The 22,879-nt window shown below is 40.2% G+C and overlaps 1 protein-coding gene and 1 long non-coding RNA gene across 3 annotated transcripts in view; one reads left to right on the top strand and one right to left on the bottom strand.

The window, feature by feature from the left end:
* LOC135319677 (uncharacterized) overlaps window positions 1-22,879 on the bottom strand; it is a 136,133-nt gene that overhangs the window by 27,409 nt on the left and 85,845 nt on the right. For both annotated transcript variants that reach the window (XR_010378478.1, XR_010378479.1), the window contains one exon: window positions 22,423-22,556. This is a non-coding gene — a long non-coding RNA (uncharacterized LOC135319677). The remainder of the gene's footprint in view (window positions 1-22,422; window positions 22,557-22,879) is intronic.
* Window positions 1-22,879, top strand: part of CPA6 (carboxypeptidase A6) — a 181,278-nt gene that overhangs the window by 88,351 nt on the left and 70,048 nt on the right. The window lies entirely within an intron of this gene.

The raw sequence follows: 22,879 nt of genomic DNA, 5'->3' as shown, positions 1-22,879 counted from the left end.
TCGTTTTGATTTAGGTTTCTGTCTCCAGCTTTCATTCAAATGGCGTGACTGATCTGACCAAATATTACATACTAACTGAACTGGAGACCACACTGTGGTTCTCAATTCGTTTCTCAGTAAATGTTTTTGACATTGAGTCAAATAATCCTTATAAAATTCCTTTAAAGGACAGCAGCCTTACCCTTTGTTGTTTGCGATGATGGCTCTGATTACTGCTTAATTAGGATGGTCATATTGCCACTTTATGGATCATTTTACGTCTTAGAAAACCCACAGAATTACGTAGGCAGTTTTAATCACTAATTAAAATACAATGACATCATTCTTAATGTGTAAAATGAGCTGAATTAAGCCTTTTTAAATTAGAAAATTCACTTCATGCAGGGATAGTGGTTGAAAACAGACACATATCCCTTCTGATGGATAGTGATGGGTATAATGAATTAGCTGACATGATGTTACACAAACATTCTGTGCATCTGATGCCGACCTGCACTGCTCTTCCTGTGACCTTGAGAACGCCCTCATGTAAGAGAAGAATTTGGTTTCGTAAATTCAGTATCCTTGCACAAGTAGGAAGCCTGAATTAAATAAACTAGCATCTTAGATGCAGATCTATATCTCTAAAACATTTTTTAAAAATATACAACATATTAAAAAAAAAATTAGGAATAGGCTTTAGTAGCCACTGCTCAGTTTGTGTCCCAGTTGAAGCATAGGCTACACACACACACACACACACACACACACACACAAAGTTTTAGGAGAGAAAGAGGCAGAGAATAGAGGGGGAAATCTGAGTTTGACCACTTCAGAATTCTGCGAGGTTTACTCCAAGAGCCAAGATTGATTGCATGATTCTTTCTGTTTCTTACACATACATCTTGTCCTGCCAACAAGAGGCTACCCTCTTCTGCAGCAATTGTGTCATTCTTTCAACATTAAGCACCTGCAGTGTTCCAGGCGCCCTTCTAAGTACCGCAGATACAGCTGTAAACAATTTGTGCAAAGTCCCAGGACCGCCTAACTTATATTCAATAGGGAGTGATCTGAGCTAGTAAGACACAGTACAAAACACTCCTCCATGCTGAGGGAGTTAGAGAGGTAGCTTACCAGTGAGCTCCACAACCCCCCACACAGGGGAGAGCCTTCCAGCCCAGATGACGGCTTCAGTTCCTGGGAGGAGCAGTGGATAAAAATCATTCTAATTGTGCCTCTGAGAAGGCAGTGGGAAATCAGTTAAAATTAGCACCAAGTGCAGCCTTGAAGGACACAGGCTAAACATGCAGAATTGCAGTTTCAGAGGGAAAATGTAGAAACAGAAGTTGGAAAGAAGCGGCCTTACTCGAGGAGAGGACTGAGATTTGAGGCTACGTACGAGTCTCAGATCTTTGGGGACCAGCTCACTCCAATCCTGAGCCTGCCTTGTGTAACTGCCGCCAGGAAGAGGAACTGGGTACAAGAAGATTTCTTCTCTCCACTCAGAGTCCGGGTGGGTTATTCCAACAGAGGGTCTCCCAGCTGAAGCCACAGAGAAGACTGACCTCCCTGAAAGAATTTCAGAGCAATTCTTCCAATAATTTTTAGGAAGAAATTAATAATAAAAGCTAACCTTCCTTGAGTTGTTACTATTGACCAAACACGCTCTGTTCTTTACATACATGATTTCATTTAATACAAAAACCTTATGCAGCAAATGCTACTAATAATTCAAGGATTCCAAAGCTAGGAAGCATTAGAGCAATGATCCAAATGCAACCCAGGCAGCTGACCCCAGGCCTGTGTTCTCAAACATGACAATTAATTTCCCCAAGGACAGTTGCATCATGTTGTAGCTGGAGCATTTATTTTTATGGCTCCTGTTTTAATCAAATGAGGAAAGCATGATTTCACATCTTGTTTAGAACTGTTTTTTCTTCTCTTGTCATCATTCTAATTTTTGACTGAGTTCAGTTCTACAAACATTCATTGAGCACCTACTCTGTGATCATCACAGTGATTGTTGCTATGGAAACACAGCATCCGCCCTGGAAGACCTTGCCATCTTGTGAGTGAGGCAAAATGTAGACAGCAGACATACCATTGCAATATACCATGTCAGCAAATGCAAGAAGGTATGATACCAGCTGCATGTGGAACTACAGGACAGGAGTTAGGAAGCTGCGCTGAAAATGCTGTCAGTCTAAGAACAGCATCGGGAAGTCCCCATGCTCTCAGCCATCATCACTTGCTGTGGTACTTGGATAAGACCTTCTCTTCGGGCTGGAAAAAGCACACATCTTGAACAAGAATATGCATTTGAGGTCCTAAGTGGAATGTCAGGGAGCATGGGCCAGAAACACGGGGAGGAAGGAATAAAGGCACAGCAGGAGGAAAATGGACACAATAAGCTGGAAAGTGTGTGTCTATATATTTGTTTCCACTTATGTGGTTAGAAGGGGAGAGCTGGGGAGAATTGGACTCGGAGCTCTCCTTTAAGGAACCCTACTAACTTCAGGTTCCCCTGATCAGCAATAGCACTGCTCCTCTCTGCCAGAGACTGCATCTCAGAGCAGTCTTTAAGCTTCTGGGGCTCTTCCTGAGATCTAATTCACTGTTTTAAACCTGAAGAATTTAACCCAACAGACTCTCACCTGTTCTTCCGTCCCCATAGCCATTACACTACTCGCATGTGGACGATTGCTAATAGCTTCCTGACTGCCCTGCTTTCTTTCAGGGTCACCCTGAACCAATCCCAATCCCTTCTGTACAACACAGGCAGATTGCCTTCCCTGGAGCCTAGTTCAGATCATCACTGTTACCACATCTTCATCATCATCACTGCTAACACTACTATGTGACAGGATCTACGCTGAGCCCTGGACATACGTCATCTCATTAATTCTCACAGAGACACCAACATCAGCTTTATTTCCATTTTACAGATAATGAAATTGAGACTTAAACAGACAAAAGTCACATGACTTATTAAAAGATAAAATCAGCCTTTAAATCCTGGCCTAACTCCAAGACCCATCTTAGCCACTTTTCCATTCTGCCTCTCATTTCCCTGGGAGTTTGTAAGGCAAGAAATAGAGGAACACTAAGTGTATTTGAACACACCACTTTTTTTTTTCTAGATTTCTTCCTAGACATCTCTGCCTATCTCAATTCTCCCTAAATTCCATCTTCTCCATGAAGAAAAGCAGAATAGCACACAGGAGAGCATCTCTTTCTAATAACTTCTTTCATTTTGAAACAATCTTAAGCTTACAGAAAATTTGGAAGTACAGTACAAAGGGCTTCTTTTCCAAAATCATTTGAAGCTAACTTGCCCCATTATGCTGAGCACTTCAGAGTGTACTTCCAACAAGGGCATTCTCCTAACAACCGCGGTGGGGACCCTCCAACTCAGAAATTAACACTGATACTTACCACCATTTACTCTTCAGACCCCACCCAAATTCTCCCAGTAGTGTCCTCTGTAGTAAAAGCATCTGGTACTGAATCGCGTGATTGGATTAAGACGTCATCTCTCTTTAGTTTCCCTCAGTCTGAAACAAGTCTTTCCTTAACTTTAATGACTGTGATACTTTTGAAGGTTTCAGGCCAGTGATTTGTAGAGTTGCTCCGTTTGGGTTTTCTGATGCTTCCTCGTGCCTGGAATCTGGTTGTGCTTCCGTGGCAGATACATCAGAAAGTGCGACCGAGTTCTCTGCTGGCATGAGTGTCAGTGTGCCCCGAGGCGCATGACGCTCTCTGAGATTTCCTGATTGAGAAGGGGTCTGCCCGGCTTCTCCACCATCTTTTCTTTAAGTGTTTTGTAGAGAGGTATTTTGAAACTATATAATGCCCCATTCCTCATAAAACTTTTATCTATGGATTCATAGTTTCCTATTTTTATTCAAGAGATTTGATCTCTTATTATCATAATCTATATCGATGTCCAATCTGTCCTGTATTAAGCCAGGGGGAGCCCTTTAAGTTGGCTTGTGTGTCTTTTTTCCGTGTTCCCATCCTTCTTTGACTACTTTCTGGCACAAGAGGGAGTTCCCACCTCATCTTGTGCTTTCCTTGCCCCAGCCCTGGAATTGCCCATTTCTCCAAAGAGTCCTGGTTCCTTTTCATGGAAAATGGCATTTTAGAAGCCAAGGTCTGGATAGCAGGTGTGCTCACTGATGCTAGGTGTACAGAGCTAGGGAACATATGCATTTACACACACACACGCACACACACACATACGCATTTCAACATTTACATGAATATTTGGTTTTGTATCTGCTTTTATATTGAAAATCATGGGTTTACATTAATGCCTATTTTAATTTTTATTTTACAACGTTTATTTGCTTTATTTTTATTTTGTGCTCATCTATGTTCATAATTCCCTTTTTTGGCACTGAGAAATCAACCTCCCATGACTTGATATGTGTTTATATACTTGACCAATCCCCCTGTATGTAACCCATCCCCACCACTCCCTGCCTTTACACACACACACACATACACACACACTCACTTCCCTCCTTACCCTATTTAGGCTCTAAAACCCTGTGCCAGGCCACTGCTACCCCATGTGGAAACCCTTCTTAACCTGCGCAAGCTCTAACATGCACACTGGGTCCCCATCCACATGGGCACCCTCCTCACCCCACATGGCTCTACCACATCACCTGGCCAAGCCCTCTTCCATGTGGGCACCTCCATGGCCCTGCCCTGGCTCTGACACCACACACCTCCCTTCCCCCATCAGTGTGACACCCTCCTCACCCTCCTGCCTATAGAACCAGGTTCTGTGTTTCCAAAACTCACTCCCAAACAGGGACACTTACTTTGCTCTGCCCTACCTCAAGGCTTTAGGGCTGAATTGCTTAGGAAGAGAAGGAAAGAGGAGGAGAAAGAGGAAAAGAAAGCAAGCATGTACTTTGAAGTAAAATAAATGTATCTTTCCCATCACCACTTGGGAGGCTGATGAGCTCTGGCAAAGCTGCTGACCTTCTCTGAGCTTCTTCTCTAAGAGGTCACATGGCACAGTCCAAAGAAGAAAGGCTGAGAGTCAGAGAGACCTGGCTTGAAACCTGGTTTCTGCCACTGTCTGAGCCAATTCAGGCTGCTCGAACAAAATACCACAGACTGGGTGACTTACAACCAACAGAAATACTATTTTTCACAGTTCTGGAGACTGGAAGTCCAAGGTCAGGGTGCCAGCACGGCGGTCGGGATCTGATGAGGTCCCTCGTCCGGGCTGCAGGCTGCCAACTTCTCACTGTCTCCTCACGTGGGGACGGGGTCTGGGGAGCTTTCTGGGGTTTCTTTATCGAGGCACTAATCCCATTCAGGAGCACCTGCCCTCAACACCTAATCGTCTCCCACAGTCCCCATCCCCAAATCCCATCACACTGGACGTTAAGATTCCAACATGTGTCTTTGGGAGGGAGACACGTACACTCAGACCAGAGCAGCCACTGGCTAGTTCTGTGACCTCGGGCACAGAATCACACGCACTCATTTATAAAGTCCGTTGTTGGGGGATTAAGTGTGATCATGTACACAGAGCGCCTGCCCTGGCGGGAACTGGGCAGTTGCTGCTGTTAATCTGTAAGTAGGGCTGTCAGCGTCCATGTTACAGGGTTGTTGGGAGGGTCCCTGAGAAGAGATGTGAGTGACCTGGTGCACAAAAAATGCTTAGTATATAATTGCTGGTATAGTTTATGCCTCCTCTGTGGCACCTGTATTCTGCCTTGGAGTTATTTTTGTACATACATTCTCTCAACTAGGTTGTAAATTCATTGAAAGCAAGAATCTCACATGCACATTTTGTATCCTCAGCAATGCCTGGAGGAGTTCCTGGCACGTATTTTTTCACTAAATTAATGGAGAGCTTTAAATTACTGAGATGAAAATTTGGGAGTTTTATTCTACAGACAATTTGTAGTAATTATAAATTCGGGGGTATGGCAGAGACACCAGAAATGTGGTTAAAGAGTGATTAATTGGACGGTTCTGTATAAGATGAATTAGGGTAGGAACTGAAAGTAGAGATTTAGACATTGTCTGTTTATTTGGTCAACTGCAAAGAATCTTCCCTACTCGCATGTTTATAATGTGGTTTCACATAATCAGGGTTTCGTGTGCCAAGCTGCATTTACCCTCCAAACAGTAATTACTTGCTTTCAACATGGGTGTGGGAGTGTTTTTGTTTGCAGGGTCTGGGTAAATGGGGAGTAGGGGATGGGGCTGACCTGGGGGAAGCAGAAAGGCAGGGACTCACAAAATGGGCGGAGAAGGCAGGGAGGGGACCTAGTAGTTCATTTCCATTTGGCCTGAGGCCCTGGTGTCAGCTGACCACTTAGGATGTCAGTAGCCAAGTTAGGAAGTCAGGAGCAGTTGAAAAGTTGACAAACCTCAGCTTCCTTCAGTTCAACCTCTCCCCCACCTTGTGTGAGCCCTTCTGGTAGAAGAAGAGAGGGAGGGAGGGAGGGAGAGAGAGAGCGTGAAAGAGTGAGCAGTGATTCCAGGACCCCTCACCCCTGAGTCACACCTCCCCACACCTTAACAACAAAGGCTTTCCCTGTCCACAGGCACCGTGGCTCTGTAGCCCGGGGAAGATCAAAGGGCTTGCAGAGCACTGGTAACTGTCTCTGCTTTTGAAAGCTTTGTCTTTCTCCCTAGCACACACCTGTCCTAAAGGGTAGGCGTCTGAGAAATCCAAGTTTGAGAAAGTTCGCTTTGTCCCACCGAGGGAGACTGTAAATCAGGTTAACGTTACTAAACGTCATGAGAGATGGAGTCATGTCTTCTGTAATTACAGGGTTCTCTCCATCTCACTGCGCAATGGTTTAGAACCAGAGCCCTGCCAAAAGGACATCTGGGAAACAGGATTTTTTTGTCCAAATCATCAGCAGTAGAAAGCCCAGGGTCAAATCCTTTGTTTATGAGACTACATTCAAGTTTCCCATCTTGCTGCCTTCCCTGAGTGACTCAGAGCATGACGTGCATGATTGTGAGCTGCGATTTAGAAGAGGTTTATCCTAAGGTTTGTCAAGGCCTTAAAAGGGTAAACAGAGTAGTATAAGGAAGAAGGCTTGCCTGTATCTCCACAGCTGTAAAATTTGAATAGACTTGGGGTGTTGACAATGGAGAAAGTCAGTTCCACTGTTCCTGTAAAGTCATAATGACGGAACGTGGGCAGACATCTGAAGACTGTGCACTTACACGTCTCAGTCCTCTGCCTCAGAGTGGGGTGCTCGTAGGGCACCGTGGCTGTGGAGCAGTGCGGGGGTGGTGGGCAAGCTTGTATCCTTGTCCCGAAACTGAATTTACAGATGAGCTCGGCCTTATTCACTTGTCTACCTGGTTTCCTGTGTATGTGTGTTTGCTGGAACGGGTAATGAATACTTTCAGTGGGAGAAGAATAAGACTTGGATAGTCTATCAGTTGAGAAATCACTCCCTGAATAAGATAGACAAAATTTCATATTGAGCTTATTAGGTAACATGTATGTAAACATTAAATGAGTTAGAAACAAATATCACTGATAGTACAGTTATGGTGCCACAAGAGTGTGCCGAGACATGGGGACAGAGAGAAATATTCATCCACCTCTTAACGTAATACAGTTCTCCAAAAGTGTAATGTATTAAGTCAGACCCCAAGCTTTGGTGCCATGACACTGTCCTAGTCAACCCTCTGATTCAAGTGGGCCTCAGATGCGTTTGGAAAAGAAAGGTGAGTCAGTGTGAGACAGTCTGGTAAACTCCCTGGGCCAGTATATCATGACAGGACTTTGTGAAAGAAAATGTCATCAATTTCACTAATTCTTGTACTTTGCCTGAAATGTTTGCTTACATGACAAGAAAATCATTCTGGTTCTAAACCATTATACATTTTTCCCTTTGAACTAGTGTTCATGGCATGTTTACAGACACCTTCAGGCTCATGATGAGGTGGGAACAGATGGGATGGACGGCCATAAGCCTGCAAGATTTGTGATGTGCGTTTACTGGCATCAAAGACATTGGTGAACGGTTTGCAACAGCTCTTCTTGATTCTGACAGAGTCTTGTGTTGACACGGTCAACAAGCATCAAAACTATGCTTAACCCCCCTTGCTGCTGATCTCTTTCTCCAAGATGACTTAGTGTAGTGCATCAGCAGACCAACCCATCAAAAACAGTTGTCCACCTGCTCTGAGTATGCTTAGAAGAATAAACCTTTATATTTAGGTACTTTGAGTTTCTGTGTTCCTTTGAAGGATAAAAGTCATCCATTTGCATTTGTTTGCATATTTTAAACAGTGCCAAAAGCTAAATTTATTTTTTATCCAATAGATATTTAAAGAGGTAGTGTAATTAACAAGATAGATGCCCTTATGAGCTTATATTCTGATCAGTGGGGAAGAAAATAGGTGAATGAAGAAGTAAACAAGGCAGTTAAAGATTATGGTAAATGTTATGAAAGGAATAAACCAGATTAAACGGGGGGAATGGGATTCTTTGAAAGCTCAGAAAAGGCCTCTTTTAAAAGGTGATAATAAGGCTATAACCTGTCATGCAAAGGTCTCAGAAGAAAACATTCCAGGCAAAGATCATTGTAAGCACAAAGGCAGATTTGCCTGGCTGAGCTTAGTTGTTTGATGGATAAAAATAAAGTTAGTGTGGCTGCATTGCAGTAAACAGAAGGGAGAGGTGGAAGATATGAGGTCTAAGAGATACAGCCCAGGACAAGGTCATTCAAGGCCTTGGAGAAAAGGACAAAAATTGAGGATTTGTTCTGAGGACAGTAAATAGCTGACCTTTGAAACAGAGGTATGATATGATCTAAAGAAAAACATTTTCTTCCATGAATGGACCCTCATAGCCATAATACACAACTGATATTGAAAATGGTCTTCCCCAAGGGTTAACAAATGTGCTTAGGAGTCTACTTTCTCTTGAAATTTTAGTACAACCAGTGCTTAGTGTCCATTCCATCCTTAATGCCAAACTCATGAACAAAGGGACTGGGTAAAGATTATTAGACTTTAGACTTACACAAAGGCTCCCTCAGAGGCAGAATTCAGACCTTGGAGGAAGGGAGCTACTTGGCTGATACTGCTGCCCCCAGCGCTTCGGGCACACACCCTGCAGAGATGAGATCGAACCTCTGAGGATGGCAGGGTTGGCTGGCTGGACGGCGCTGAGCTCTCTGAGGCTGCATCCTAATTGTGATGGTGGTTACACAACCTACACACGTGATAAAGTTGCATAGAACTACAGACACACATATACACACATATACACACACACTGACCCCCTACAAATTGGTGAAATATGAATTATCCCGGTTGTGATGTTTTCTGTAGTAACCCAAGGTGCTGTCTTTGACAGAAACTGGGTGAAGGGTACATATGACCTCCCTGTTCATTTATTTGCCACTTCTTGGGAATCTGTCATCTTTCAAAACTAAAAGTTCTTAAAAATTATTCTACACAGACAAGTGGGAATGTATCAAACCAAAAAGCTTCTTCACAGCCAAAGAAACAATCAACAGGGTGAAAAGGCAACTTACAGCATGGGAGAAAGCATCTGCAGAATACCGGCTATGTCAGTTATATCTGACAAAGGGTTACTAACCAAACTCATACAACTCAATAGCAAAACAGTGGGGAGGGTATAGCTCAGTGGTAGAGTTTGTGCCTGGCATGCACAAGGTCCTGGGTTCAATTCCCCATACCTCCACTAAAAATAAAACAAATAAAAACCGAATTCCCTCCCTCCTCCTAAAACACACACACACACAAATCATAAAAAACAACTCAATAGCAAAATAAATAAATAAATAAAAACTAAAATAAAAATAACCCAATTAAAAAGGATAAGGAGAGACATTTCTCTAAAGAAGACATACACATGGCCAGCAGGAATGTGAAAAAGTGCTTATCACAAGTCATCAGGCAAATGCAAGTTGAAACCAGATGGAGATTACAGGTAATCCCACACCTGTCGGAATGACTAAACAAAAAGACAAGAAAAGGGGTGGATAGCTCAGTGGTAGAGCGCATGCTTAGCACACACAAAGTCCTGGGTTTAATCCCCAGTACCTCCACTCTTTAAAAAAGAGGCCAAAAAAAAAAAAAAAAGACAAGAAAGAACAAGTGTTGGTGAGGATGTGGAAAAAAGGGAACTTGTGCACTCTTGGTGGGAATGTAAATTGGCGTAGCTACGGTGGAAAATAGTTGGGAGGTTCCTCGAAAAACTGAAAATAGAACTACTATATGACCCAGCAATCCCACTTCTGAGGGTTTATCCAAAGGAATTGAAATCAGGATTCGGAAGAGACATTTGCTCTTCCGTGTTCATTGCAGCACTATCCCCAATAGACAAGAGGTGGAAGCAACCTAAATGTTCCCTGATGGAGAAATGGATAAAGAGAATGTGGTATATATGTACAGTGAAATAATATTCAGCCATAAAAATAGAAGGAAATCCTGTCATTTGCAACAACAGGAAAACATTATGCTGAGTAAAAAATAAGCCACTCACAAGAATAAATACTGCATGATTCCACTTATACATGAGGTATTTTTAAAATAGTCAAATTCATGGAAACAAAGTAGAATGGTGGCTGCCAAAGACAGCAGGGAAGTGGAAACAGGGGAGCTGCTGTTCAGTGGGCATGCAAGGTGGAAAAGTTCTAGAGATTGGCTGTACAATATTGTGCTTACAGTTAGCAATAAATTTGTCAGTAGTGTAGATATCATGTTATATGGGTTTTTCTTTTTTTTACCACAATAAGAAAACATTGTTCTGCACGTTAACTTGAAATGAAGTTATACTGTTTCCCTGAGAACCCCTGAAGTGTATTTTTGGTCTCCTGTCCTTATACTAACTGTGAAATATTTCTCTTGACCTGACTTACCTGTCCCCAGCCAATAACTGTGCACAAAATGACACAGGGAGAGACTGGAGCCCAGGACACCAGGCGGCAGCAGATTGAAATCAACCAGGAGGGAAATGTCGAAGGTATAGGTTCAGGCAACGGGAGTGAATTTGAGGGGCCCTTCAGAGAGACAGTCCACCTGAGGACTAACTGGAAGATAGACCAAGAAGAGGCATTAAAGGCAACTTTCAGATTTATAGTCTGAGTGGTTTGGGTGTCGTATAGTGTGGACAATAAACCTCTCAACTCAAAGAAAAATATGAGAGGAGCAGTGGGTTTCATGGAGAAAATAACGAGCTCTGTTTTCAGTAAGTTGAGTTTTTCTACATTATGCTTCTATCATTTGGAAATACATACATAAGTCTAATTAACTGCTTTTTGAAAAGAGCTACACATTTGAAAGAAAAATCACTTATACATGGCCCAGTGCTTTATAACTATACAATATCATTATTCTAGAAATTACATTCTATGGTCATTAAATAACTAGTTCTTTTTTTTTAAAGAGTGGGATTTAAGTACGTAGGCAAAAAATCTATCCTGCTGATAAAATATGAATCAAGTAGGCTTTAAAATCGTTTAGCACCGTCTTTGACGGCTGGGAAAATGGTTCTAAAATATCTGCAAAATAGCTAAATATCCAAAATATCTGCAAATAGCTTCTGGATGAAAAGGTCCATTTATATTATTAAATGGAAGGTGGCAGAGCAGATAAAGAGAAGTAACAGTAAGTCTGCTTGGATCCGGGAGGAGGTTGGGGGTTAATGGAAGAAAGTTGAAAGTTCCACATCAGAGATATACATGACAGAGCAGTGAATTGTATCTGCAATCCACATCAAAGAAGACTGAAGAGATTCAGTGCCTTGATATAATTATACAGATTAGACATTTAGCAAAGCATAAAGCAGCATGATGTCTCAACAACAAGGTCGTCTCAGTGTCCCTAAAGGATTGTTCCCTGAGATGACTCAGAAAGAGTAAATTCCTCGAAGATGAGGGACACCTGTTTTTGGTGCATGAGCTTTGCAGGACCTGTTAGACCTCATGACTTATTCATGGCCATTTAACAGAAAAGCCACTGCCAGGGCACCCCCACTCCTAATTCATAGTCTTGTTTGCTGAGCCGAGGCCCTGCTAAACACAACAGAGAGAAGCCGTGGCTGCTCCTCAGTTGCCATGAAAGTCCTCAGGCCAGCTTCATCTTGATCAAAGAGTTTCTTGCTGTGAATTAGGAATTGATACAACCTGACCACATTTCTACCCTTAGGATTCAAAGTATTTGTTTTCCTGGATTTATCTCAAGCCTGGTTGAAGTTAATTCCTTTGGTTCTCTGAATTTTTTATGACTCTGCAAGCTAAGGGCGATTTTAGACAGTCATTCAGTTACCACCTGCTCAATTGGCAAATGGTCAGGAATTTTAAGAAACAATAGTGGAGAAGTGGGGAAAGGGAAGTTGTGGTTTAAGGGGTATACGTGAAGAGATTCTGGAGACCTGTTTCAGTGTCACTATACTTCATACTACTGGACTGTGCACACTTAAAAATGGTCAAGATAGTTTAAAAAAAATAATAGAGGAGTAAAAATTCTCCTTCTTATCATGTATTACGCCACAAGAGTCCCCAGGCCCTTAAAGGGTACCTCCATTCTTACAAATGCCCCAAAGAAATCCACCCCGTTCTTTCCATACTTGTTTTGGTATAGTGTTCCGATTTGATTCTTGCATCTTTAACTATATATTTGTCAAACAGAAACTGGGCAGCATATTCAACTGACAGGCATACGCTCTGAAGCTGGGTTAAAAGAAGAATTGTGTATCTGCTGCTGTAAGAGGGTGTGCAATTCCTAAATCAAAGCCCTTGACATGGTGCAGAAAAGCCATGCTTAATGATTCCAAACTCAGAGCCAAAACCTGTCCATTCTTCAGTATTTCTCTTCCTGGGGAAAAAGACATAAATGAGTTCAAATAGCACATAAATAGATGATTGTTTCTGTTTTGTTTAAGAGTATAGGTGTTTTTGCTATAATGCTGGAATACATAAATACGCATTCCAGAAAACCTTGCATTCTAAACTACAAATAGCAAGGCTTTTGAGAAAAATTAGATTAGTGACTGATCACTGAAACCTGTGCAACTTTATATACAGAATACTAACAAAAACAATAAAATACTAGCATAATTTAAAAGATATGTTAAATTCCTAATGAATAAATATTACAGTTGATACAGGTATGATAAGTGTAGGTATTTATTGCAAGAAATAAGTGGCCTGATAGAAAAGGGTGACAGGAGGGTTGAGGCTACTGAGCTTCAGAATGACAAGGACAAAATTCAGAAGGAGCAGGGAAAACCAAGCAAAGGGTACTTCCAAGGATGATCAGTGGCCAAGCTGAGCCAAGAGTGAGAATATGGGGTAGATGGGGTAAATTTTGAACTGCTTCTGTTCCTCTGAAGTAGGACTTTATGTTCAACTCCTGTTACTTATCAGTGTAAAACATGAATGCCTGGGAAAATCGTGTATGAACCAATGCAAATTCAGCATTACTTTGACACGACCCTGCATCACTCCTCTAGGCAATTGTCAGTCTACAAATCTTACACACCCTTGGTTAAATTTATTCCTAAGTATTTTTATTGTTTGAAGCAATTGTAAATGGGATTATTTTCTTAATTTTTTTCTCTAGTTCATTGTCGGTGTATAGAAATTCAACTGTTTTTTAAATATTGGTTTTCTATCCTGCAACTCTATTGAATTTGTTTACTACTTTTGATAGAGTCTTCAGGACTTTCTACATATAAGATTATATCGTCTGCAGACAAACACAGTTTTACTTCTTCCTTTCCAATTTGGATGCCTTTTCTTTCTTTTTCTTGACTGATTGCTCTGGCTAGGACTTTGAGTACTATTTTGAGTAGAAGTGGTGAGGACTTGTATTGTTTTTGATCTTAGGAAAAGCTTTCAGCTTTCCACTGTTGAGTATGATGTTGGCTGTGGGTTTGTCATATACGGTCTTTATTGTGTGGAGATACTTCCTTCTATACCAAATTTGTTGAGCATTTTTGTCATGAAAGGATGTATTTTGTCAAATGCTTTTTCTTCATCTGTTGAGATTATCATATGATTTTTATATTTTATTCTATTAATACAGTGTGTCTCATTAACTGGTTTTTATAGGTTGAGCCACCCTTCAATCCCAGGGATAAATTCCACTTGACCACAGTGTACAGTCCTTTTAATGTGCTGTTGTATTTGATTTGCTAATATTTTGTTGAGAATTTTTGCATCTGTATTCATCAGGGATATTGTCCTGTAGTTTGCTTTTCTGTGGTATCAGGGTAAGGTTGGCCTTGTAAAATGAATTTATGAGTCTTTACTCCTTTTCAGTTTTTTTGGAAGAGTTTGAGAAGCATAGGTGTTAATTCTTCTTTAAATGTTTGATAGGATTCACCAGTAGAACCATCTCATCCTGGGCCTTTCTATGTTAGGTTTTTAATTACTGATCCAATTTGCTTATTAGTCTTTTCAGATTTTCTATTTCTTCATGATTCCATCTTGGTAAATCATAAGTTTCTAGGTATGTATCCATTTCTTCTAGGTTGACCAATTTTTTGGTGTATAATTATTTATAAGTGTCTCTTATGACCCTTTGTATCTGTTGTATTATTTGTAATGTCTCCTCTTCCATGTCTTATCTTACATATATGAGTAAGTAAAATCTTTTTTCTTGGTCTAAAAAAAAAAAAAAACTATTCAGACTTCTATCTTTTTTTCTTAGTCTAGCTGAAGTTTTATAAATTTTGCTTATCTTTTCAAAAAAGAACAGCTATCTGTTTCATTAATCTTTGCTATTGTTTTTCTGGTCTCTCATTTATTTTCACTCTGGTCATTTTTTCCTTCCTTCTGCTTACTTTGGGCTTAGTGTGTTCTTTTTTCTAGTTACTTGAGTTACAAAGTTAGGTTGTTTGAGATCTTTTTTTCTTAATGCAGGTATTTATCACTACAAATTTTTATCTAAGAAGTGCTTGCAGCATCCCAAAGGTTTTGTTATGTTTTGGGTTTCCATCTTTGCTTCAAGATATTTTTATAGTCTCTTTGGAGTTCTTCTTTGACCCTTTGGCTGTTCAGGGTTGTGTTGTTCCATTTACACACATATGAGTTGTCCAGTTTTCCTCCTGGTATTGATTTCTAGTTTCATAGCATTGTGTTCAGAAAAGATATCTGGTAAGACTTCAGTCTTCTTAAATTTGCCAAGACTTGTTTGGGGACCTATCACATCATCTCTGTGTGCACTTGAGAAGAATGTGTATTCTGCTGCTGTTGGATGCAATTTCTGTATATGTCTGTTAGGTCCATTCAGTCTCAAGGACGGTCCAAGTCCAATGCTTTATTGTTGATTTTATGTCTAAATGATGTATCCATTGTTGAAAGTGAAATATTGAGATCCCCTGCTATTATTGTATTGTTGACTATTCTCCCTTCAGATTCATTAGTATTTGCTTAATATATTTAGATCTGGTGGCAATTATATATATCTTTAACTGCTATAACTTCTTGATTAATTGACCCCCTTATCCTTGTCTGATGACTTTCTTTGTCTCTCGTTACCATTTTTTAAAGTCTATTTAAAAATTTACCAACTTAAAGTCTATTTTGTCTGATGCAAGTATACCTATGCCCAATCTTTTTTGGTTTTTTTACTTGGATAGAATATCTCTTTCCATCCCTTCCCTTTGAGTTATAGGTGTTCTTAAGCTGAAGTGAGTCTCTTCTAGACAGAATATAGCTGGTTCTTGTTTTTCATACTTCAGCTACTTTATGCCCTTTGATTGGAGAATTAAGTCCACTTACATTTAGAGTAATTATTGATATATCAGGACTTACTAATGCCAACTGAATTATTTTTTCTGGCTATTTTGTTGTTCCCTTATTCCCTTCTTCTCTTGCTGCCTTTGTGTGTAAATTGATGATTTTTCCACAGTGGTATGTTTTTATTTCCTTCTCTATCTCTTGTGAATGTATCATAGTTTTTGTTTTATGGTTACTTGGAGGCTTTAAAACATGAGACGTATATATATATCACAGCCCATTTTACTCTGGTAACAATTCAACTTCAATCACATACAAAAATTACCCTTTTACTACCCACTTTATGTTTTTAATGTCACAATTTACATCTTTTTATATTACCCGTTAACAAATTATAGCTATAGCCTTTTTTAATACTTTTGTCCTTTACCATTTACACTGGAGTTAAGTAAACGCACCGCCGTATTACCGTATTGGAGCATTTTGAATACGACTGTAAGCTTATCTTTAACAGTGTTGTGTATATTTTCATAGTTTTCATGTTTCTAATTAGCATCCTTTCATTTCAGCTTGAACTCCTTTCAACCTTTCTTGTAAGGCAAGTGTACTGATGGTGAATTTCCTCAGCTTTTGTTTATTAGGGAAAGTATTTATTTGGCCTTCACTTGTGAAGGACAACTTTTCTGAGTATTCTTGGTTGACAGTTTCTTTCTTTCAGCACTTTGAATATATCCTCCCATTCTTTTCTGCTCTGCAAGTTCTATGACATTGATAGCTTAATGGGGTTTCCCTTTGATGAGAGAATTTCTTTTCCTCTTGCTGCTGTCTTTGATTTTAGTTTTCTTACAATGTGTTTTGGAGAAGATCTTTCTGGATTGAAATTTTGGGGTGATCTATTAGCTTCACAAACTTGAATGTCCAAATCTCTACTCAGGTTTGGGACATTCTCAGCCATTATTCTTTAAATAAGATTTGTGCCCCCTTTTTTGAATAACTATTTTGAATTCTTTGTCAGGTAATTCCTGAATCTCCATCTCCTTGGGTCCAGTTACCAGAGGTTACTATATTCCTTTAGTGGAGTCATGATTCCCTAATTCTTTGAAACCCCTGCAGCCTTGCACAGGTGTCTGCACATTTGAGGCAGCAGTCACTTCTTCCAGATATTGTGGGCTGACTTCACTAAGGGAAGACATTCCCTTGCAATGCGCTGGGGCAGTATGCTGGGGCGTAATGCGACCCTGGGTCTAATGGTACAGGGCACCGAGTGTGAGGGCATGTAGTGGTCCCAGGTCCAGGGGTGCATGGTGGCTCTTTGGCTCAGATCACTGAGACCCAAAGCATCAACAACTGTGTGGTCCTTGGCAAACACTGGTGGGGGTTCACAGTGGCTGCCAGGGCTGTAGGGGTCCTCAGCAGCACCTCCAGGTCCAACGCCTAGAGATCGGGACAGGCAACACTGGTGACCAGAGCAGGTGGTATGCACACACTCGGCTGCAGGCACCAGCTGCAGGTGCCTGTGTCGAGGCAGGGGCTGGATGCAGATATACTTGTAGTAACAGAGGCCAAGGCAGGCAGCAAGGGCTGGGGTTAACTATGGCCTTACTGACAACTGCAGGAGCCCTGGCTGTTGGTGTGCTCTCCCATCACTGCACAGTGTTCCCCTGGGTGCGCACACTGCAGTGAGGCTGGGGACAGAGTCAGGCCAGGCAGGTGTGCAGCTGGAGAAGCTAACTCCAGGTGGGTATCATGGTGCAGGCCAGTGACAGAAGACAGAGCCTGAGCTGGGCCCACCCCTCACTGGGCTGTCAGCATGCTCCCCTGTGGCTGTACAATCTCCCTCAAGGTGTGCATGCAGCACTGGAGGCTGGTAATGGGCATCAGTTCAGTAGCATAAAAATACCAGCTGGACTGGCAGCCCTGAGTACACGTGCAGTGGTGGGGGTCAGCACAGGGGTCAAAGCAGGTCAAAGGTGTGCATTTCCATGCCCACAGAGGCCTGAGCTGGCTGCTGGTACTGTTCCCAGGCTCTGCCAGGGTTGGAGGTGGGAGGTCGGCAGAGGGGGAGCCGGGAGGGACTCAGACAGATGGCATGAGCAACTATGAATGCCTGTGGGGCAAAAGCTGATGGAAGCTGCAGGAGGTGGGCGGCAGCTGCGCTGGCCTTTGGTTCCTCCTCCCAGGGATGAGATGATACAGGCAAAATGAAGCTGCCTTTCTTTTCTTCTCGTGCAGTTGTCCTCAGGTTTTTTTACTCCACTGTGTTGCTATAACTTACTAAGTAGACTCCAGAGCTATTTTTATTCGTGGATGTCTGTCTAATTGTTGGCCTTTGTTGGAAGATGGAGGCTGGGGTCTCCTATGTCACCATTTCGGCAACATCACCTCTACCTACTATTCTATAACCCTTTTCACTTAATGTTATTTTTGTGAAGATATTTCAAAGCCAATCAATATACATTTACATTGATGTATGTGTATATTTACTTTGACCTTATATCCCTAAATGCTGCTAATCTTTGAATTCTCATCGTTCACCTGTGCTGGCTCTCTTGACTTCTCTGTAGACAGTGGTTTACGAATAATGTCAGTCTTATTTCTCCCTTTCTGATTCTTAGCCTTTTTTTCTCCTTTATTTTCTTGCTGGCAGTGACCCGCAGTATGAGAATCTGTGGAATTGCTATTACAGTACGTTTACTTTGTTTCTGACTTTAAAATGAATGCTTCTAACTCTACACTTGTGTACATATGTTTATAAAGATTTTTGGTAGATACTCTTTAATAGGCTAAGGAAATACACTTTTTCATTATTTCTACAGATTTTATAATAGAAGTAGAATTTTGAAAGTCATTTTTCTGAGTGAATTGTTATGATCATGTGGTTTAATACATTACTATTAATAGGATGCAATACACTAATAGGTTTTTCTAATGTTAAACCATAACTGCATTCAGATATGATGTTAGAACCTTTCATATTTAGTTTGCTGGTATACATTTTTAGGCACCTGTGTTCATAAGTAAAATTGGCATATAACTATTTTCCTTGTCACTTTCTCATTGCTAATATTGATCATTTGACTCTTCATTCTTTTGTTCTTAAGTGGATTTCCTAATAATTTTTCTATTTTAAATATGTTTCAAAGATCATTTTTGGTTTTGTTGATTCTATAACTTTTGTTTTCAATTTCATCAATTTATCCTCTTTTTATTATGCCCTGTATTCTACTTTTTGTAGTTTCTACTGTTATCATTTTTCTTACTTCTTGATTTAGACATATGACTCATTAATTTCTCATCTTTATTCTTCTGCAACAGGAGCATTTAAGGTCATAAATTTCTCTCTTAGAAATGTCCTATTTAGTTTTGCTTTGGTTCTAATTTTACTACAGTGTCTTCTTTAACTCACAAGTTAAAGTCTGTTTTTTTAATTTCTAAATGTAGATATATTTTGTCATTGACTTCTAAATTTAATTACACCGTAATCAGAGAACATTTGTTTGACATGAATTCTCTGACATCTGTTAAAACTTATTTTGTAGCCTGGTATTGAGTTAATTTTCAAAAACATTCTGTGTGTGCTTGGGAAGGAAGTCTGATCTTTTGGTTACTGGGATATAATGGAGGATTTATAATTTACAGCCCTTATAATATTGTCCATTTTTGCCATGTACATATTTTGATGCTGTTGTATGGATGCATTCAGATTAACAGTATTTATATCTCCCTAATAAATTGAATATTTTATCAGTATATATAGACCTATATTAATATACATATGTATATAGATATAGACTTATATATATACATATAGTGATATATATAATCCTTAAAAATGGTTTTGCCATAAATGCTTTGCTATTATAGCTATACCAGCTTTTTTTCTTTGGTATTTATACAGTATATCTTTTTTCATTTTTTTATTTTCAACATTTTTATTTAATGTCTCTTGTGACCAGAACTTGGGAGAATGCTTTTTATTATTCAATACACATGCTCTTTTTTTTTTTAATTTTTTACCAAAGTGTAGTTGATTTACAATGTTGGTTTCAGGTGTACAGCAAAGTGATTCAGTTATACATATACATATATTTTTTATTTTCAGATTCTTTTCCATTATATGTTATAAGAATTTAAATATAGTTCCCTGTGCTATACAGTAGGTCCTTGTTGTTTATTTTATATATGATACTGTGTGTCTGTTAATCCCCAACCCCTAATTTATCCCTCCCTGCCCTTCCTGCTTTGGTAACCATAGTTTGTTTCCTATGTCCATGAGTCTGTTTTTGGTTTGTAATAGAATTAACCATATTTTTCAGATTCCACATATAACTGATATCATATGACATTTGTCTTTGACTTACTTCATTCAATATGACAATCTGTAGGTTCATCCCTATTGCTGCAAATGGCATTATTTCATTCTTTTTTATGGCTGAGTAATATTCCTGTGTGTGTGTGTGTATATCACATCTTCTTTATCTAAGTATCTGCTGATGGACATTTAGATTGTTTCCATGTCTTGACTATTGTAAATAGTCAATACACATGCTCTTTTAACTGAAGAATGTAATCCTTTTTATTTACTATATTGACATATTGGCATAGTCTTACTTTTTTTTTTGAAAACCTTTTTCTGATGCTTTTTTCTGTGCTTTTCTGCCTTTTAGACATCTTACTTCTCTTGAAGTCCCTTTACCTTTCCCATTAATAATGTAATTGTCTTAAATATTCCATCTGTGTGCATCCATAACCACATCAAAATATCATCTTCAGATATTCCAAGATTTCTTCATTTCCTTTCTTTTTTCAGGAATTACCTCTAGCCATTCTTTTAGATACTATGAAGATCTTGAGTTGAATAATCCTGCTGTGTGTTGAATATGTTGGCTTTTATTTATAGTGGGCACCTTGCTCATGTGTGGGGTTTTTTTGTTGGTTTTTTTTTTTTTTTTTTTTTTTTTTTTTTTGGTAAACCATGAAACTTTCAAAAAGGTTTCAGATGTAAGAATTCTGTGTGGCCTGGCTTGAGGGTGAATCTTTGTCTGGAGAGATTTTGCATTTATTACTACAAAGTGCCTCCTTTGGGATAGAATGGTTTCTCCAGTCTCCTGTCTGGAGTGTATATCCCTGACTTCTCTGGGTAAAAGTAGCCAATTACTGTGTAGATTTTCACTTTACCTCCCTGTTTTCCATCCAACCATTGTACTTCATCGCTCTGCACCCTTTATCACTGCTTTAAAGTCCCTCTGTTTCAATTTCTCCAGAAAACATATTTCTCAGGGGATATGGGAAGGGCTGTTACCTAAGGGTGGGATTGGTGCATAGAAAATTTAGAGTCCTTCTTCAGATTCTTTTTTTTATTGAAGTATAGCCACTTTACAATGTTGGGTTAATTTTTGGTGCACAGCATGGTAATTCAAGTTTATATATATTTCTTTTCATATTCTTTTTCATTATAAGATATTACGAGGTCTTGAATATAGTTCCCTGTGCTCTGTAGGAGGGCTTTGCTGTTTATCTGTTTTATATAAAGTAGTGTGTATCTGCACATTTCCACAAGGTCTCCTTGTTTCCTTCTCACCACCTCTTCACTCCCACCTTCCATATTCCAGTTCTGGAGCCCATCCAGGGCTTCTGTGGAGCTCCTGAATTTGCTCTACTATGATACCCCACTCCTCATCCCTCGCTGCTTAGATTTGAACTCTCCCTTATCAGCTGAGTGATTTACCATTTCTCTAATCGCTTTTCATCTTTATATTTTATTGCTCAGGTCTGTAGCAAATTTCACCAAAGATAAAGTCAGCGTTTCTCATTCAAGTTCTCCTTGTTATTTTGGAAGTGACTGTGTGGGGAATGGGATAGCAATATCTTTATCCCACGTGTTGAAACAGGAAGTCTTGTCAATAGAGAAGAGCATTAGTTAAGCGAGGACCTGTTACGTGGAAATGGGTTAAAAGAATTCCTGTACTTTCCATTCTCTAAATAGATTACGAGCATGCCTTTGTATAGTACCGCCAAGTGAAAAATCCAGAGCTAAGCAAGGAGATACTTATTCAAAAGGATTTATTACAAATGCAGGAAAAACTATTGCAGCAGAGTGACCATGCCAAGCTGCCTAAGTCTCAAACGGCTGAAAGAAAAGGGCTTTTCATTTGTGAGGAGGCGTGAACAAGGCTAGAAAGAACCAGGTATGGGGAAGTGGGATGAAGAGTTGACCAGAGTAGGTCAGAGAGCATTTCACCATGAGGTCAGCAGGTGCTCAGGAGGGGCTGTTACAGAGGAGCTGGGTGCTGTCTCAGGCTGAGGGTGAGTAAAAGTTCAGAGGCCCACTGGAAAGAGACAAGCTGAATTAACTCTTAGTCAAGATATCAAGTATTTTGTCCAGGTTGGTCAGTGAGGACAAACAGTTCAGCTAATTATTTATAAGGCAAAGAATGGGAATCTGAGGGTCTCCGTCTGCTTGTAAGAGGTAAGCAAGGGGGAAATCCATGAGCCTTCTGGGGAGCACGGTTCCTTGCAGTAAGCCATTTCTAGAACACAAAGGGGCAGTGAGATGTTTTCCAGGATTGTAGGGCTCAGGTAAACTTCAACCCCTGACCCAGACCTCTTAAGGGCATCTCTTACTCCCACTTCCTTTCATCTTTGCCAGGCTGACTCCTCCTCATCCTTCTGTATTACATATAGTCAACACCTCTCCTGGGAAGGTGTCCCAACTTACCTCCCAAATGTACTTGAACAGTCTTAGTGTGTCTTCTCTTCATAGACTAAGTGGGTGATGTCCACTAGTTCTTGAGGGTGAGGTATGTCTTCGTCATCACTGTATCCCCAGCACCCAGCTCAATGGCTGAGACCCTGTAGGTGTTTGGTAAACAGTGAACAGATGTGGGGTGGTTACCTTAGCTGTCATGTTTGGAAATCAACCCATTCCCTCCGACAAGTGAGAGATGGAACAATCTCCAGATCCTCTGGATGATTCAGAGGATGACAACCCCATGTGAACAACCAGACCTCCTTGGAGGATTCTTCACTGGCCTTTAAAACAGCTTGCAGTTAATGTAGAAGAAAATAAGGTACTGGTTTCCATTTCATCTTCTTAGCTGATTTGGAAAAATGCTTTCCAAATGGGTTGTAAATGGGTTGACAATAACTTCTTAAAGATTGAATATTATTTTGTA

This window comes from Camelus dromedarius, chromosome 30 (genome assembly GCF_036321535.1).
Source record: "Camelus dromedarius isolate mCamDro1 chromosome 30, mCamDro1.pat, whole genome shotgun sequence".
Taxonomy (NCBI): Eukaryota; Metazoa; Chordata; class Mammalia; order Artiodactyla; family Camelidae; genus Camelus; species Camelus dromedarius.
This window is presented reverse-complemented; position numbering and strand designations above follow the sequence as displayed.